A 17727-nucleotide genomic window follows, 5' to 3' on the forward strand; every position below is an offset into this window, starting at 1 on the left:
AAAACTTGTACTTATCCTAGTTGCATAGTTTAAATTAATTGCTTGCACCAAAAAGTTGAAAGAATGCACTCTCTGTACTTGTTTATATTTTATTTTTATTTATTTAATTAATTTTCATCGCCTAGCCCTAGTATCAAATTATGTGCTTCCATAAATCTTCCTTTCAAACTCAAGATGTGAATGATCTGATCTAGGGATGTCAATGATTAATCGATGATCGATTAACTGTCGATAAGAGATGCAATCGATAAAAGCTGTCGATGGTCAGTTAACCGATTTAATTTTGGGCTGTGTCCAGCTCGTGTGCAAAACACGTGCAAGCGGCTGTGAGTGACGGTGACCATATATAAATGCATCAGCATTCATTCATAATGTACAAATTAGGCTTTTAATTTGATTTAAACTTTAAAAGTACATTAGAATTCAAGTTTATTTGTATTAGAATAGAAACAACACAAAGTTCTTCAACATGGAAAGCAATAGAAATGTAGTAACTAAGTCATTTCACCAGATAATTGTTTCATATTGTGCCGGACACAGTGAAAGATAGTCTATTCATTCCTACAATTTGTTCATTTGTTCCTACGACTTATTAATTTGTGGCAACTGTTCATGTTTCATAAATTTTTTACCTTAACCCATGATTTAAATTAATTGAGGGAACAAAATAATAAATCAACAAATTCTTAATTCATGAAAAAATTGGATGCTTTAAAGCTGCAGTAGGTAACTTTTGTAAATATATATTTTTTACATATTTGTTAAACCTGTCATCATGTCCTGAGAGTAGAATATGAGACAGATAATCTGTGAAAAAATCAAGCTCCTCTGGCTCCTCCCAGTGTCCTATTGCCATTTGCGGTTACAGACCGCTCCCGGTAAGAAATCAACCAATCAGAGCTGCGGTCCGTAACTTTGTTTGTGTTCAAAATGTAGAAAAATGTATATAACACACAGAGTACACCATGAATCCATTTTCCAAACTGTGTTTTTAGCTTGTCCTGAATCACTAGGGTGCACCTGTAATAAGTGTTTATATTCGGACTATTTTAGATTGCTTCGGGGGTACCGCGGCGGAGTAACCCAGTACCTTTGTGATTCTTCATAGACATAAACAGAGAGAAGTAAACATTATAAATAATAGTTTAACATTCAAATCATTGCGAATAAAGAAAGATATGGATTTACGGCGAACGAGACGTGAGCAATAAACTCCAAATCTAGCCAAACCTCGCTCAGTCCTCTTCTGCACGCATGGTCATGATCTAATACACCATATTTAAAAACAAGTAAGCCTAGCGGGACGCCAAAATTACAAATCTGACATTTTTTGGAATATGATCCAGCAGGATCAAAGTACTGGTCATAATACTCATATAAAAATGGTTAATGTGAACAGTTGTTCAACAGCCACTTTTTCAGCAGCGCCGAAAGAAGGGGTTCAAATGCAGCACAGCCACATGCAGCACAGTCACGTTTGAGATATTTTTATTTTAAATGCCAAAATGTCGGTCAAAAACATTACAATTGTGTTTTAAAATCCAACGCCGAGCACCACAAACCATGTAAAGAGCCGCGTTCAGCTGTCAGTAAAATGATCTCAAATATGTTCATTTTATATTCATTTCTATTCATATAATGCATTTATTCAAACTAAACCCCCTTTAATTCGGGTGAGAAAGGTTTTTTGTTGTTGGTGTTGTATTTTTTGTTTTTGTTGTTGTACACAACCGTCACACTGCACCACTGCAATAGACGCATTTTGCAGCATTAAGGTTAACGATTAATTGATTGTTAATTTATACGACTATCGATCATGGAAATAATTGAAAATTGACATCCCTAATCTGATCGCTAACAGTGCAGAGTATCTTCCATCATCCCTTGTTCTTCAATGCAAGCTGCATCCGGGTCAGGAAGAAGCATGCATTTCCAATCACACTCATCACTAATTCAAGGATGGAGGGAAAGATAGACACTGAAGCTGCGAAAGAGAATGCCGCTCATGCCTTACTGTGTGTCTCCTTAAGCCAAACAATATGGTACTTGTGTAACAATAGTACTTAACTAGGTTAACATGGGCAGATCTCTTATCAGTGTGCACAAGACTGGGCTTTGATTGCAGCACACTTCAGTTTGACAGTAGCAAGTAAACATTAATCCCAAATCTGCTTTATCTATTGCACTTGCCAAAAGGAGACATTTCATATATACCGTATGGAGTAGGGTTTGTTCATCCCAAAATAGGAATGGGCAATTTTTTCTGATTTTATTCCGATTTAATCATGGTTTTGAATGCAAATGTTCTAAAATGTTAAAATTAGACACATATGACAATAATAACATTTTAGAGAAAAAAATTTCCGAGCACATGACACACCTAATTAACTAGGGGTGTGCACGGAGATTCAAATATTAAATCTGAAATAATAAAAAATATATATTTGAATTTGCTGAAATGTTGCTTTGCTGGCTGTGAGTGCAGTGAATCTCTGATAAATCCTGAGCACACAAACTAAAACACACAGTTAAAAGAGTTAAGTGCCTTACCACACATTAAACAAGGCATGGGGAGCTGTCTTTTACCTGATCATGTTGATGTTGATGTATATATATATATATATATATATATATATATATATATATATATATATATATATATATATATAATATAATATAATATATATATTTTTTTTTTTTTTTTTTTTTTTTTTTTTTTTTTTACATTGCAAACACTAAATATATGCCTACTCGATGTGCTTTATAGCCGCCTTTTTTCACTTGGTCTGAGTTTGCATTAAAAACACATTGTTTAATGTTTTTACATGTGAAAAAATAACACAGGATGTAATGTTTAAGGTTGTTGTGAATATAACCTGATGAGCTAGCTCAGAAATGGTGACAAAAATAATGTTTGATTCATTTTATTTAACAAAATAACATCTTTCTCATTTAAATAAACACATATTCGAATATTCCTTTTTTTATTAGCTCAAATATCCGAATGCAATATTTTTTTTAAAGTGTCCATCCCTATAATTAACTGCTCACGTGTGACACATGCGCTCTATAAAGTAAATAACTTCTACTGTGTGTCTGATATTTCATGTTTCATGATGGTGACGGGCTGAAAGCTGCATTTACAGAACATTTACCATCTTTTGAATTTTTAATTGTCTTGATTTTTAGATTGCGTATAAAACAGAATGTTTACATGTTGTGCACTTCACGTGTGCTGCAGAACTTTCTTTAACCAGATGCAAAATCGTATTCTTGAATTGATCAAACACTCTTATTAATTTGTTGAAGTAAGTTTTTATTTTGTTGTATCACCCAGTCCTATCCCAGAATCCCAAACCATAGAATATGATTTGTATGTACTTTTCTTTCACCGGTGAAGTATACACGCTTAGTATGTGGTATTAATATGCAAGTTGAGAGTCACTCTTTTCTGCTATGCTTTGTCAATAATTTGTGTCTTGCACATTAAAGAGCACTGCAGATCCGTTGTCTGTTGTGGTGTTGGAGTTGAAGGTGTATAACCTGACTGGTTAAGGTGATAGTAAGAGCACACTCTCCTCTCATCTATCCGTCAGGACAGCACTCAGTAGAATTAAGTTTGACCCACAAAAGCGATTTCCTTACACCTGCTGAAAAACCACCAGCTATCAGCTGATGCACTTCAAACTCCAATTTCCTTACAGACATTCAGAGTATGTTTCAATAGAACTTTTATCTTACTTTATCTCTTTCTTTTAATTCTTTATTTAAAAAAATGAATCAATCATATTTTTTCAGGATACTGTTCACCTTCGATAATATTGACTTGCATTGCTAGAATGTTGCATTAAATTAAAATTAAATTTATGCATTCAGCAGACGCTTTTATCCAAAGCGACTTACAGTGCATTCTGGCTATCAATTTTTACCTATCATTAATAGAATAGCAGCTATTGCAATATTTGCAATTTTGCAAGTTGAAAGGTAATTGGCCTTTTTAACGATTTATAGTCGTCTTTGCAGTGGAAAGATGGAATCAGGTGACTTAGCCAAACCTTGGTTATCAACACTATTCTTTTGCTCTTTTGCAGGCACAAAATGATCATTGAATTGCAATTTGTGCAATGTAATACCATTCCTATGCACATAGTGGTATTGTCTGAGTTCCAGTTACACTGTAGTGAATAACTAGACATAGCCAGATACAATCTTGTGGTCAGCACTTAATGGTTTCCCAGCAATTCACTCTTCTTCCATTATGACTCCAAGTAATGTACTTCTGAAATCTTTTGCAAATGAAACAAGTCTTGATGTGATGGCTGTAGCATTGGGTGGTTGTAATTAGCATATCTGAACACAAGGTGGAGATCCAGTTCTGTGAAGACTGAAGACATGATGTCAGACATTAATGTCATGTGACGTCTGTGAAGGAGGGTAGGTCAAATTTCTCAGTGTGATTGAATCATAAAAATAAACTATTGAATATTGACATGATGCTCTTTTGAGAAATCCATGGCATGTTATTAAAGAAGTCCTGTAATACCAGGGATTTTTATGGCTTACTGGAGCAGCCTGATTATATAAATAAAAATAAAGTTTGTGAAGCACTTCTTTCGTCAGCCACCAGATGGTGGTGTGTGTTAAGAGCTGACAGTTGTGTGAGGATCACATGTGTGCAGCTCTATAGAATTTGTGTTGTGCAGTTGCTGTGTATTTTAGTAAGAAATGCTGTGTTTGCTGTTTGTGGCTGTTATTATTATCCCTATTGATCATTATGCACTCTGGCTGGATGTTAATGAGCACATGTGCTGTGTTTCTACTCTTGCTGAGAAATGAATAAATCTGGATATCTGAGCCAGCAAAATAAACTGGAATTGATGAGTTCTGCTTTGTACATTCTACATCATTACTTTACTTTTTTAATTATTATTAGTTTAGCTCGTTCTCTGTGTAAATGGCTTTTTTTTTTCTTGTGTTCCTGTTGTAAACTGAATATTATGTTTTCAGTAGTTACAGGCTCTTCATTTTTAGCCTGCAAGGTTGAACACTATAGCTGCCACGGCTTCTGTTTTGTGAAGAGGCACGCTTCATGAAATATAAATGACAGAGATTGTGTTACACTGAATTTCCATCCTGTAACAGTGTTTTTGTCATGCAGGATGGCATTTGTGTATGTTAGGCTTTTGCCTGTTACATGGTTAAATCACTATTTGCATTAATCTGCTTTAAAAAAAAAAAAAAAAAAAGAATGCATGTATTCAGCAAGGATGCATTCAGGTGATCAAAATATATTTAAATTGTTACAAAGATCTCTGTTTCTAATAAATGTTTCTATTCTTCTGAACTTTCTGTGAGTCAAAAAATCCAGAAAAACGGTATAATGGGTTTTCATAGAAATATGAAGCATCACAACTTTTTTCAATATTGATAAAAATCAGGAATATTTCTTGAGCAGCAAATCAGCTTTTTTGTTACTAAGCAGGCAGTCTTTTTTGCATGAGAGAATCCGGTCATGCATGATTTCATCCGTCATATATTGTGAAACTGGTATAAAAAAAAATACTGTGATTTTATAAATTTTTGGTCATATCGCCCACCACTAATATTAAAGTAGAAAATTGATTTGATCAAATAAATACAGCCTTGAGTAGCAAAAGAGGCATCTTTTGAGAGTTATTTACATTCCTGACTGATGATGGGAAGAAATATACTTCTGAATATGAAGTTGCTGTGTGTCTTGAAGGGTTTTGTGACTCCCGTTCACATGAATTATGATTTATATTGCACTGCAACTCTCAGAAGAGATCCGGTCCACGTTTCTGTCTCAGGAGTGCTAGTGAAGACTTTTCTTAGACCCATTTACTCCCTTTTTCTAGACCTCATTAGATCACCAAGACACAGAAAAATAACACTTCTTCTACACAACGTTTATGTGTGAGGAAAGCAGCTTGCGTCAGGGCTCTTCACATCACTTCTCCGGTCCACATGAAGATGACAGCATTACGAAAGAGGGCTTCCCCCAGATCTGTCATCACAGCTATGATCCGGAGTTAACCTGACATCTTGCTTATCGAGGGGAACATCAGTGGACAGGTTTTGTGTTCCAGGAGCCCAGAGGGACTGACACATTGCTCATACTCTTGTCATTTATGTGATTACCATACACTATTCCTCCTTCAGCAGATGCTTTCTCATCCAATCTGACTTACTGTAGGTTTGTACTTTTAGGGAAACCTGGAGTAACCCGAGTCATATTATGAGTCAAGACATTCATATGGAACAATTATGTAATCATCCCAGTACATATATCCCATTATTCATCTTTTTCATATCCTTATTTTGTTCATGTTGCACAGTTAATCGAGGTATTTCTACTTTCTGAAAATGTGAGTGGTCTTAACTACTTTTTTTTATTATCAGTGAATTTGAATGCATTTTTCAGCTTGTAATTTTAAATAACAACTTAAAATGTGTTAAGATATCTAAATGAATCTGAAAAGATTTGAAGGCTAATAGGCTGATTCTTATCTATGTCCACTGTATGGATGATATTTCTCAGGATTTAATGTTTAGAGATATTGAAAGTATTGTTCTGAATAAAATGAGATGATGTGACGTTGTTTGAGTGGCTAGGTGTTCCCAATCAATTTCAGTCTAACTATACCTCTCCCATTTTCCTCATGCGCGCTTTAGTGGATTTTGAGATTGAGCACTGATTTTCTCTGATCCCTGATCCCTCGGTGCCTTGTTGCATGACACAAAAACCATTGATTCGCAAAGCGTTTGATTCTCCATTCAGATGGAATGAAAGTACAAGACCTCTATGTATGTGTTTGTGAAGTTCAGGAAGTTTTCGCTGAGCATGTCAGTTTAAGGGTTGTCTGCTAAGAGTCCAGTAGTGTGGGCAGGATTCGGCTGACCGCTGTCAGATCCTCCACCTGTCAGGGGATTGAGTGAAGCCTCCCGGCAAAATTGTGAATCCCTGCGTCTCCAGAGGACATGAAAAGAGTTGTGCAGGAGATTCACCTCCTGGAGTTCCTGGATAAGTCGGTCTAACAGTGTCAGCGGGTTTAATATTGATGGATCAGGACTGTGAGTGAGCCATTATGGGCTGCCGGTGAAAATGGCACTTAATTTGAAGTTGTTAATGCTCATTACTGAAGATTCTTACGTGAGGTTGTTAATGTCCCCGTTAATTGCATCTTCACTTCTCAAGAGCAGGTTGGGACCCATGTCTTCTTGATCGCTCTGAATACCAGCTTTTTATGATCTGATTTTCACCAAGCACTGATTACCCGTAACAGTCTCTTTCACACCGGGATATTGTGTTGTCAGTGCAGTGTTTGAGGACATTTTTAAGATAAGTGAAGTGACATTCAGCCAAGTATGGTGACCCATACTCAGAATTTGTGCTCTGCATTTAACCCATCCGAAATGCACACACACAGAGCAGTGAACACAAACACACACACTGTGAGCACACACCCGGAGCAGTGGGCAGCTCCCCCCACCCACAATTCCGTCCGGCCCAAGACTAGAACCCACAACCCTTCGATTGGGAGTCCAACCCTCTAACCATTAGGCCACGACTTCCCCAAAAAAGATGGAGCGCTTCACGGATTTGCGTGTGGCAAATCCGTGAGCTGGAGTGGAGCTCTTAATTAAGGCAAGAACAAGAATCTGCTGACATTAGAGAATGAAGTTTGCTGTTTTACACTAAAGTGAAGTGAGCGTGAAAAAGAGAGAACTGGGAAAGTGTTTTATCTGTAGCCAGGAAATTTGAGTGTTGTTTTAGTATCATTGATCATTAGATTTTATTTTTTTAATTCTAGCTGTCTTTAGTAATTTTGTGTTTTTGTCATTATTTTAAATGGGTGTGTGTGTGTGTGTGTATATAGGTGTGTGTGTGTGTGTGTGTATGTATGTGTGTGTATATATATATATATATATATATATATATATCTATATCTCATCATCATCATTATTATTTTTTCGTTGTTTTATATAGTTGTAGTTTATTCAGTTTTACTTCTTTTTATACTTGAAACATCACTAAATGAAAATGAGAAATGTTGCCTTGGCACCTAGCTGAAATAAAATACTTTTTTAAATATTTCATTTTATTTAATTCAATTGACTTTTTTTCCAGGTAATGAAAATGTTTTTTATGGTTTTTGTTTTCGTTTTTGTTGACTTGAACTATGTGAGCAATACTACCATGCTTCTTGGTTCAGTTTGTAGAGCCCGACTGATATGGATTTTTGGGGGCCGATGCCGATATTAACTCGAAAAGAGCCGATTTATAAGCCGATATTTTGATTTTGAAAATAAACTGGATATTAGACCCATTTCCTATATACTGCACTTACACAACATTCAATAGCAAAATATCTGCCTGTTCTATGTATGTGGGCTGTATAAACCATTTTCCAGAAGAGATTATGTAAAAAAAAAAAAAAGCCTTAGATTATAGTCTCAATGACTAAACAATTGCACATCAAAAGTATATATTTTTTAATGGTCAAAAAAACAGTCTGATTTTAAACATTTAACACTTTTACTTTCTTCCAGTTGAAGCTGGTTTTAACAGTCTGTGTGTGTTCTGTAAATAAATTATAATACTAAAGTTAAAGTATTTGCAGAAGTAGTCCAACACTTTGCTGCTACAGCATTCACCTTTTTCAGCCATCTGTAGGGCAGAAAGAGACAGAGAAAGAATAAGCATGTGTATTAATAATATCACCATGTATCATTACTCGTGTCATCATTAGAATTAGAATGATAATAAACAGGGATCTCCTACATAGGCAAAAATGAGAAATATATATATTTTTTATTTGTCAACCAATAGGTATTACCTATTACCTACTTCTATTTAACAATATTACAACATTTTCCTGTTATGTCTTTAAAGCTGCTTTGAAACAATCTGTAAAAAATAAAAATAAATAAAATAAAAAAAGCGCTTGTTCAGCTCACATTTATTTACATGTCCCCTCTGGTTAATCATTTCTGACGCACCTACTCGAAGTTGAATGGTTAACGTTAGTGTCATGAACACACCGCTGTCAATTTTGAGAAGAACCACCTTCAATCACGTTAATAGCAAGCATTTAAGGGGCCTGCTAAAAAGGAAGCTATATTAGCGTTAGAATAACATAAGGCTGTAAATATCGAATATTTTAGTAATCGAGTCTATGATAGGCTTTTGTACATTCTGCTGAACAACAGCCTTTAACTGGACTTTTATTTTGACGGGTTGGCGTACATTTACAGTTCTGTGTGTGTGATGTGATGCTGCTTTTACTTAAATCAAACGGTCAAATGCTCATGAAGTGACTGTCAGAGCAGTTCTGGAGATGTTGTTCATGTGTTCACGTGATTATTTAGTGCGACAGCGGACGCTGAATTCACCGCGAGCTTAATGCGCGCTTACGTGTGTTTAATGAATGAAGAGGCGCTTCTGCACCATTCATTAACAGAGACACGCAGAACATGCAGGATTCATATTTAAACAGACTATTCCGTCTTAATACTTACAGATATTCGTCAATATCGTGATTTGATGTAAGTGCAATGACCTATTTTTAATGAATTCATTCAATAACATAACAGCTGTTGTTTTTTCGAGGCACGCTGTACATAACTTCTAGTCATTGCCCCCCTGCCACAGTTACCCGGTCATTATGTGGGAAACACTGCAGATATATTTAGAATAAGTTAAACGATAACGTTATAGTTTGACATCTTATTAACGTTCGCACTCTTCCACTGATAAACATGGTATTAGCTCCGTGGCTAATCTAATATATAGATTCTAATATAGCAATGCATTAGTGGCTGTAAGTGATGTTACAGAATATTTATAAGTGATAATGATAGGACCGTTAGCTAGAACTACCACATCATTGTATATACAGTGTATGAACTAAATCATTTCACATGAAGAACGACAGACTCACCGTCAAAACAGAAAAAAAATCTCCGTGGCTGGCTTGGCTGATCGCTTTCTTCGCTAGTGGATTTCTGGCGCTGTTGTCAACTCTGGAGCTGCAGAGCTCCCTCTGGTGGGTAAACTATGCAACACTCATAACATGAGTAAAGCATGAGACTCCGTTTCTCATGTTCCATCGGCCGTTATAAACGCCGATACCGATTTAAATGCAATAAGCTCATATCGGCCGATATATCGGTCGGGCTCTAGTTTGCACATTACACAGTTTACTGCCTTTCAGTATGTTGTTTTAAAATAGCATGCAAAATTATTACAACAATTACATTTTGAAATGGCTTATGCAGTTGTGTGCACTTTTTACATTGCATGTTAACTGCAGCAGGCGCAGTTCATTTATCATCTCATAAGTAACATTAAACAGAAAAAGTATGGAGATCTGGTTATATGAGTTAAGAAAAAAGATCCCAGCTGATGTTACTTTGATTCTTCATCATTAACTTGAGTGTATTGCATTAAACTGGATACAGTATCCCTTTCTTAGTTGAACAGAAATGTAAAAGTAGGTCATCCAGGGATTCTGTGCACAGTAGATGTTGCATACTGTAAAAATATGAGTACTGTAAAACTTGTTATCATCGAATGTGGTCTAAATGACTGTCATTACTGTCCTCTGTATAACATGCCTGCCTGTAACATCCATGGAAACAAATGAATTGCTTGAGTTTGAGTGTCAGCTGGTTATTTTTAGGAAGCCTTAGATGATGTATATATATTTATATGGTTATCTGAGCTTATGACAGTAACAGATGCATGTTCAGGAATCAGGTGTTTCCTGGTGAAGCAGAAGCATGGAAGTGAATCAGAAGTGACAGTTGTCATGTTACTGTGTCCTGGTCTGATCTGAGCTGCAGTCTGTCCCGACTGACGTGAGTTTGTGAAGGGAGGTGGGCTGTGTAATAGAAAAGCTTTCAGTTAAGGAAGGCCGCTACAATCTTTAGGATCAGTGCCTTTTATTTCATGCATCTAAGAAGTGAAACGACAGCTGTATTTATGTCAAAAGGTTTTCATTATTGCTGTATATGATTGTTGGGCTTAAGGTAGACCAGCACAAAGGATGTTAAGGAACAGTCCTGATTAAATTGAGTTTAAGTGATGTTTGCATGGAACAAACTCTCCACTTACAGGAATTAGATTTGCATGTCAGTATAAAGTGAAAATATCTCTGTGATGTTTTTATTCTGTAGTTGTCTTCCAACTATATAATCCTATTCTCAATCTAGTCTTCTGTTTGTCTATCACAGTAAACTCAATGCACGTATAATGTATTTAGTTTAAATTAATGAATGATTTTGGGGTTTTTTTTACATCTTAAATATACAATTTTTAGTTTAAACATACATTTATTTAGTATCTTTCATCATTTATACAGGCTTATAAATATTAGATGATTTTAATTTTTATTAGCAAAAATATATGCAAATTATGCTTATAATGTGTACATTCACTTTTCCTGGAAAATGTTTACAAATGATCTTTGAATTGTTCTAACTGAGAACACTATAAATATTTATTTATTTATTTAGACACAACACATTAACACTACCGTGGTGACATTCTACGTTGACGTTGGCTGAATTCACATCATCTCTGTTCGATACAGGACAGAAATCCAAATGTTTAGTTTTGCAAGGCATATGTGCTGCATCTGCGAGTCTGATCTGTCAGCTGGCCTGAAACTCTGAAACAGACTGGTTGCTGCTCTTTTATTGTTGAGCTCTGGTCTTTCTCAGCACAGATAAGCTGTTGTAATGTGTTTTCTCCGTCACAGGATGTGTAGCACAGCTGTGCATGCAGCAGCTGTTAGTTAAGCATGATTAGCATGATTTGCATAATGGTTGACAGGAGTCAGCGTGTGTGTTTGTTAGTGTGTTTTGATATGTGGTATTGCTTGCCAACTCCAGGTCTCTCTGGAGAATCAAGTGTTTTTGGGATATTGAAATACATGATCAGGCAATACTTCAGCGTCTCACCAAAGCATCCAGTTACTCACAGGTTCAACCAAATGACAAACGGATCCTTGATTTCAACATGCACGTCTATTTTCTTAATGGGCTGTGTGATTTTTTTCCTAAATTTTTCTTAGTTTTGCTCAGCTGTTTCTGTTTGGCCTTAATCGGAAAGCAATTTGTTTTCTGCCATTCAGAGATTCACAGGAGACTGTTTAGCTGGCCACGATGAGGAAAAACCTCCATTGTTATAGGTGGATGATTTAATGTCTTCCACAGAAGCAGGAGTTATATCGTTACCTCTACTAAACCTCTACCTTATATTGTAGCTACTACTAAATATTGTAGAAACATAATTTTCTGTAAAGTTGCTTTTTTAACGATTCGTATTGTAAAAAGCGGTATATAAATAAACTTGAATTGAATTGAACCTCTCTCATCTAAACAACAATGGTTCAAAGGGCCAAATGCGAGCAGCATCAGCACTGAAACGTGTTACTTGCCCGGTAACTTTTTATGAAAGGTGGTGAGAATTTGAGATTGCTTAGTACTATCATACACTTTGAAATGGCTGTGATGTAATTATATAAATCTAGGCTTAGGCTGATGCACGACATGTCTGCTGTAACAGAACTGTTTTCAGTATCGATTCACTGTAAATGCTGGCTGCGTTTGATTTCATTCATTTGCATTAAGGAACACAATGTTCATTTATTATTTATCGTTTAGATGTTGTTAACAAAGAAAAGTTTCAGTGTCACATTATCCTTCTGAAATCATTCTAATGTACTGATTTGCTGCTCGAGAAACATTTTATATTTATTATTATCAAAGTTAAAAAATAGTTGGTGCTGTTCATTGATCTTTCTATTTATCAAAGATTACTGAAACATTTCTACACAAAATATGAAGCAGCACGACTGTTTTCAACACTGATAATAATCAAGCTCTTCAAAATTATCTCTTTTTTTTGTTTGTTAAAAATGTTTGTAAATGCAGACTGCATTGCTAGATGGTTGATTTTATACTTCTGTGGCAATGCAACTGATTGAAATTCCTGAATTCATTAATTAAGTGGTGGTTTAATATTTTGGTCATTCCGCTCACAAGTGGCATATTGCAAAATAATTATTTTCTTAATTGGTATTAATGTCTTGTTTTCCAGTTAACATTTCTCAACATACTTAAAAAATGAAACATTTACTTGTGTTATTTTTTTGTTATTTTCAGAGACCTCTAAAAGATTCATGCTCAAATTGATGAAACGATTTCTATTTTTCTTACAAACTTTTCTTATATTTCTCTGGAAATAAATAAAATTTTTCCCCCCTTCTCGATAAGTGGGTCTTATTTCAAGGATTTTAAAATATTCTGGAAAACATATTCTGGAAAACACGTTTACCTTGCATGACCAAACGGTTGTGTTTCAGAGGACTGGCCTTCTCGCACACCCAGATTAAGAATAACCAGAGAATCTGGAGCTTGGACACTGTGTGCATGAAAACTTCAGTTGCCATAGAGATTGCACATCCGCCTTCTCAAATTCTCAAGGACTGTGACCAGTCATTGTGGGAAGAAGACTTATAGGTTTCTAAATCAGTGAAACGGCACTATACATCAGTTCCATCTTGTATTGATCAAGCTCTCTGCGTCATTTCAGTGGCAGCTTTTGTCTTGCACGTCACACGCTTTCATTGATCACCCTCTATCACATTTTACCAAATCATGAACCAACATCAGCCAACCTGATGAATCGATGTGCTCACTGATGCATGATGGTTATGAATCGTTTGTTACTTGGCAACTAGAACCCACACAAACAGGTCAAAATACAAGTCCTTAAAGCGAGCTGCTTCTCCGATGGCTCTGCTCATGTGACAGTGGTGTGGGTTTCACCGTGATACTGTACGTGCAGATACACAATGTGTAAACCAGGCCCCTGGACTTGTTCAGCTTGATATGCTACGTCTTGTTTTGTCACGGCTCCTGACGATCCGAGGCATGACAGATCCCAGCATTGGTTTTCCCATGTGTGTATCCCAGATGTAAGCCACTTGTTAAATCGTCAAGCACAGTAAACTGTAAAATGGTTTATTGAGGTTAAAAAATCTAATAATTTCGTCCACAAGTTTGGTGACTTTGCAGTTTGATTGTTAAAGGAGTTGACATAGAAAAAGCCTCGCTCCACTTGGTTGTGTACAGGTGACAGAATTGGAGTCTGAGTTTGAACAAGTGTGGCATGTCAGCCCACTACACTGAGTAAATCACCCTCTGGGCGACTAAATTATGTCTTTCATTAGCCATTGGCTAATAAATACTTAGATTTTACTCGCTAGTGTGTGTTCAAGGCTATTATAAGTTTAGTACCAATATATTTTCACTCGCTGAACACCAGGCGCTTCGGAGTTTCACTCTCCATCAAGCGATCTGCACTTTTTAAATTCATCTTAATGCATGTGCAGCGTATCTGTATTAGACGCACCGTAAAGTCTAGTGTGAAGACACACGACTCACTGTCGCTTTGCTGAGAGCGCTGTTTTTCACAAAGAAAGAGAACAACAGTCCTACCACGCTGAATCGACACGCTACGTGTAAACCATATTCTTTGTTGTGTTTTCCTGTAAAAATAATGGAGATCATTTGGAATTATTTAGCGTTTAAAAACAAGCAGAAGATATGCAGATTTCTCTAGTAGTAAATAGTGATTAATTATCATTATATCCTAATATAATGCTTGTTTAACTGATTAACAAGCTATGATTTAAGAAGTTTTGCCATTTTACAGAGATGAGCCGTTTTGGTGAAATTGTGTGTGTGTGTGTGTGTGTAAAATAGTATAAAAGTCTTGCAACTAAAATAAAAAATGTCTAGCCAATGGCAATTTTTATCGCCAAGGTGTGCGTAGAGGGTTGCATGTGAGCCTCTCATAGGGTTTCCACAGTTCCTTAAAAAGTCTTAAGTTTAGTTATATCATATTTAAGGCCATAAAAGTTTTAACTACTATTTAAATAGACTAAGGATAAGTGGCAGGGTCCATAATTAAAACCCACCACACGGCAAATAAATTGGCCAAATACGAAGTACTTGCTAGTTGGGCAGTACCTTTTTATTAGGGTTTAAAGCATGACATGGTTAAGTCAGATTCTAAATAAGGTAGTCTATTCCTATCTTATGTCAGCAATGTGAGAGAATAAAAGGGATAGTTTGCCTAGCAATGAAAAATCTGTCATTATTTACTCCAAACTGTACAACTTACACAGTGTCTACACTGGACGTGGCGCGACACAACAAATCCCCGACAGTAAACTGCTGCCTCGTTCTATTTATGACGTACTGACTCAAAATTCTAATGATTTGTCATTTTGTCACGTCCAGTGTAGACCAACATTAGCTGTTGCGGCTAAATTAATTAACATCTTAAATGAACTTACGTTAACATATTTTTAAAGACATAGTTCACCTACAGTAAAAACATGACCCTGATGACTTTCACATTCCTATACCTTCAGGATGTATGTCATATTATTTTAATCTATTATCTTAATTATGAGCATCCTTGTTTGTAGTGCAAATAGTTTTCCCTTTTACTGCATGTTGTTATTCTCCTCGTTATTTACTTATATCAACCATAGGCTTATTTCCATATTGAAGAAAAAGGTGGATACGGCTGGTGAGTTTTCTCAGTTCACTCATTGTTGGCAGAGAGTTAGCAGGTCTTGGTCTGATATACTTCATTATTTTATTTCTGTATAATTGTGCACCATCAGCTCTTTAACTAGTCCTGTATCCGCTCCCAACTACCACTAAATTTCCTTGGTCTGCCAATATTGTTTTCCAGCTTCCCCATGTCGTTCCATTACACAGCTAATCGGTTGCTGCTGTGTGCCTCCTGTCTTTACCACATCACATACTCTGCTGATACTGAAATAATTGGTCAACTGAGCCACATTTACGAAGGTTTGTGATGTGTGAAGTCTTCACCACACATTATAGGGCTAAGAGTGCTATCATGAATTGAAGGTAATAGTTTGGCTAACATATTTCCCGTGTGCATCTAACAGAAGGCAGGCAGGTGAACTATAACGATTTAGCAGTTGCATTGTAATGTGCTTCAGCCTCCCCTGGCTTTGACACGTATTCAGACAGATCAAGTTGCATAATGAATATTTTACACATGCCTGCACTGCATGCATGTATGAAAGATCCAGCCGTGCACTGGTCGAAATGTTTTTTTTTTTTTTTTTTACCTGCACCAAGCACTACCCAATATGGTGGCATCCGCTGCAAGCTGTGCAAATAAACCTCCTGTTCTTGCTTTCAATCTTCTATAGTTTCAATTTAGTGAGCTCCACTGACATATCAAGAAGTGTACATATGAAACAGTGCAACAGTGAGCACTCATTTTAAGAGATTTGATTCTATAGGTATTTTTGCTATTCATTTTCTACATAGGCATGCAAATAGATTTTTTTATAAAATAGGGATGCTCCCTTTGGTTAATTTTCCTGACTGATAACCGCTGTTTGTTTTTCCGAACATTAACCGTTAACTGATGAAATCAGAATAATAAATCAGTATTAAACAAAAAATAGTTCTGTAATACATAAAAAATACAAACAAATATTTTTCACTGGTTTGTTTTAAAGTGCAAACAGCAGCATACAAAGCAACAGAGCAACAACAAAACCTGGACTCACAAATCCTCAAAATATCACGCATCTGCAGTGCTTATGAGAACAGAGAAACACCAAATAAAATTATTTAAAAAAAAGAATAAAATAAATAGACCTAGGCTAAATATATATCACTTAAATAATTAACAAATTAGTATGACAAAATTAAAACCTTTTAAATGTTAGACCAGTGGTAAAGAACACCATCATGCCATTACAAAAATCCCATCAGTCTGCATTTCAGGACTTTTTAACAACTGGTCATATGTTTATATTCACAGCTGGATTTTTTTGTTTGTTTTGAATCTGTTTTTTGCAGCATTGAGCAGTATAGTGAATCATAGACGTATCTGTTGATTTCATGAACACAGCGGCCAATCAGAGGAAGTTACAATCCCCTCAACACTGAACACACTGGTGTTCTGTTCATGAGTTCTACACGTTCACTAATTCTCTCATTACGACAAAGAAAGTGAAGACATGATCTAAATAGGAGATTAATTGTGCAGTGTAAAGCTTCTTTTTTATGAAAGTATGATTTTTTTTTATTTTTTTGTGAAAGTACGATTAACTACAGTAAGATGAGTGACAGCTTTCATAAGAAATGGATCTCATAGTAATGCGTTCTTGAAAGTTTTTTTTTTTTTTTTTTTTTTTTAAATGAATACTATCATTTAGTAAGAATTCATTAAAACTATTTATATTGTTATTAAAATTTTTTATGCTGTACTTTTAATCTTTATATACAGCAAAGAATCCTGAAAACAAATGTATCTGGGTTTCCAAAAATATATAAAATGTGAATCTGCACAACTGTTTTCAACACTGATAATGATAGAGAAATATTTCTGGAGCAGCAAATCCGTATTTTAGAATGATATGTGAAGGATCATGTGACACTGAAGGCTGGAGGAATGAAGCTGAAAATGTAGCTTTGCATTACAGCAATAAATTAAACTTTAAAATACATTCAAATACAAAACAGCTTGTGGAAATTGTAAACAGATGCATCCTTTATTGAGCGTAAGTGACTTCTTACAAAAAACACACACACAAAAATCTTACCGACCCCAAACCTTTAAACAGTAGTTTA

General features: G+C 35.7%; 1 protein-coding gene across 6 annotated transcripts in view; it reads left to right on the forward strand.

Moving 5' to 3' along the window:
- The window catches only part of kcnab2a (potassium voltage-gated channel subfamily A regulatory beta subunit 2a), an 86211-nt gene that overhangs the window by 37999 nt on the left and 30485 nt on the right, over positions 1 to 17727 (forward strand). The window lies entirely within an intron of this gene.

This window comes from Carassius auratus, chromosome 36, assembly GCF_003368295.1.
Source record: "Carassius auratus strain Wakin chromosome 36, ASM336829v1, whole genome shotgun sequence".
Lineage (NCBI taxonomy): Eukaryota > Metazoa > Chordata > Actinopteri > Cypriniformes > Cyprinidae > Carassius > Carassius auratus.